The sequence below is a fragment of the Lactuca virosa genome, chromosome 9 (genome assembly GCF_052849685.1).
Source record: "Lactuca virosa cultivar CGN04683 chromosome 9, Lactuca_virosa_CGN04683_v6, whole genome shotgun sequence".
Classification (NCBI taxonomy): Eukaryota; Viridiplantae; Streptophyta; class Magnoliopsida; order Asterales; family Asteraceae; genus Lactuca; species Lactuca virosa.
Window position 1 is genome coordinate 46,583,072 of NC_136434.1, and position 3,088 is coordinate 46,586,159.

The window sequence follows — 3,088 nt, forward strand, 5'->3', positions numbered from 1 at the left end:
AAAAAAAAAAAAAAAAAAAAAAAAAAACCAGATGTATGTGCACCAATTTTGAACCCTAAACGGGAGTGGGAGGTGCGATCGTGTGAAGACAGAGTTGGGAGGCGGGACATTTTCGTGAATGAGAAAACCTAAGAAATATTTAAGGAGGCGGGATGCGGGGTAAATAAAATTTTAGAACTCAATATGGGAGATAGTCCTTGAGAGGGAATTGAAAAAGCAATAACCACTTGTGTTGTGGTGACTTGGTAAGGCATGTGGAAGATATGGTGGATAACCTATTGACCCATGTTCAAATCCTGACACTACTCAGCCCTTGTGGCCATGGAGGTTCGTCTGCAGTGACTCCAGGGCATGAGGCAAAGCCTCATGTTTGCAGCGGGGAATTAGTCGGTGCGCGAAAGCTGGCCCGGAAACCCTCGTTAGGGAAGTTCCCTTTCCAAAAAAAAAGCAAGCGGGAAATTATAATAGCGACCGATCTAGGGTTTTATTTTCCAGAAGACATTATCGAGGGATTATTTCCGTCGTTAATCCCTCGCTAAATCGTTGGTAATCCCTCGCTAAATGTTGCATTTCATTATTTATCACTTTATATACTTTCCGTTGTTGATCCATCAGAAATCCATCACTGATTTAGCTAGGGATTTAGTCCATCATTGATTCCGTCGCTGAAAGTCTAGATTCTAGTAGTGAAAATTTATTTATATATTTAAAAAATATATAATGACAAAGTTGTGAAAAAAGAGGGTCGAAAATGTAAAAAAGAAAAAGTAAGAGACTAAAATTGTAATATTTTAAATGGTCCTTGTGTAAAGTTTCACAAATGGTCCTTAAGCAAGTTTCACAAAATAGCAGAAATAGTCCTTATCCAAAAAAAATTTAACTTAACGGATTAATCTAACGAACATTAACGTTAATGATCATTTGTGTGTAAAGTTTGCTCCGTATAGACCATCTCAGGAAAAAAAGATTTAGTAAGGACAACTATAAAGCTAAATGACCATTTTTATAATTTACTCTTTTCAAAATAAAGATTATTTTATAATTTTCAAAAAGTCACTATTCATTTACATGATCTTAATATCATATATATATATATATATATATATATATATATATATATATATATATATATATATACTACTTAATAATACATAGATAATACATATTTTAAGACTAAAGTCTAAAACAAGGAGATAAATTTTTGGTCTTTAGATTTTATTTAAATGGTTAGGATAGTGATCCATGTCAATATATTTAAACCAATTAAAATCATGTATTTAATAAAATCTATTAGCTTTATAAAACATTTATGATTGTAGTCCCCATCAATAATTATGGCCATTTGATCCAAATGACGGGCTTGATTAACATGAACGGTATGCTTCACACGGATTCCTGACATGGGTAAGTCCAAGAAAACCAATCGCATCTTTAAGTTATACTCCTCATTATATGTAAAAAGCAATGTTTTAAAAACCGGTTTTTTAGTTGAACCGGTGTGGTGACCGGTTTCCGGTTAAACCGGTTTAACCGGTTCGACCGCCGGGTCAACCGGTTTATATAATTTTCATCATTTTTCCTATTTTCCTACACATACATACATATATAAATCATGAATTTGACGTGTACAAGTTCAAACATTAAAAATACACATAAAAATAAGTTTTAGATCAATCTAAATACATTAAAATAACACATAACCATAAGTTTTAGTGTTTTACATCAATCTATATATGTAAAAATATAAATAAACTATAATACCAAAACAAAATATAGTTTTAGATGAATACAAACAAATCAAAAAACTTTAAAACATTTACCATATATTTTTATTTAGAGAAAACTAAATAGATTTGAAAAAAATCACCAAAATTTATTATGCAAATGGTTATTTTTTATGTGTTTTTATTCGGTTTAACCGGTTCAACCGGTTTATTTTGACCGGTTCAACCGGGTTTTTCTAAAAACCGGCCGGTTCAATCCGGTTCAGAAATCGACGTAAAACCGGTGATAGTTGAACCGCTCCCTCCCCCGGTTCCCGGTCCAACCGGTTCGACCGGCCGGTTCAAACCGGTTTTTAAAACATTGGTAAAAAGTCATTAGCCTCCATTCCCACCAAAACCCTATTTTCTACCGCCATCAACTTCCGACATAAGCCACCACAAACATCTCTTTCTCCCCATCACTCTACTTCTTCTCCTTTGATCCAAAACATCAACAACCATATGAGCCTCCATCACAACCACTTACTACCACCATTTCACCACCATAATCACCAAGAAAACTTTTGATCTAAACTAACGATGCTACCTTAAGCCGCTTCCACCACTACGTACGATATTTAATCACCTTTATCGTCTATCCGTTTCGTCTTTAGATTTGTATATCCATATGTGGTTGGTGAAAAAGTTATAGATTTATGTGTATGCATCTCTTATAGATTTGTGTGATTGTGTATATATCTTATTGATTTGTTTGTTTGATGGATATTTGGTTTTCTTTTCCTCTTACAGATCTAAAGACAATAGCAGATCGACATACATGAAGAAAAATCTGGATTCTACTAATTTTCTCTTAGATTTTCGAGTTGATGATCAGATCTACTAAGATATATTTCAGGTTTTTATTTATTTTTTATTGTTAACATGTTAAGTGTTATAGTATAATTTTTTTTCTTTTTGTTTTTAGTTCATGGAGCATATCTTAATATAAACACTTTTGAGTTTATTTTGAAGTTGGTAATCTATTTCACTGGTGGTTTGTTTGGAATAATAAAACCGACGTAAGAAGTTTATATTGTTTTGGAGTGTATATATAATTGTATTAGTTTATTATATTTTATTGGTTTCAAATTGGAATATTTATAACCAAATGCAACTTTTATTTTAAAAAACTTACAAAGTCTGTCGTGTGATAGATGCTAAGTTTTCATTTTAACTTGAAAAAACAAATATGAATGATGTGTTTAAAAACGTATAAAATAAACCACTAATGATATTAAGTTGTAACTGATGTATCATTTGTTTTTCTATCATATAATCTTACTTTTATATTTGTTATATTGACATCCCATGAGACGCCAATCCTA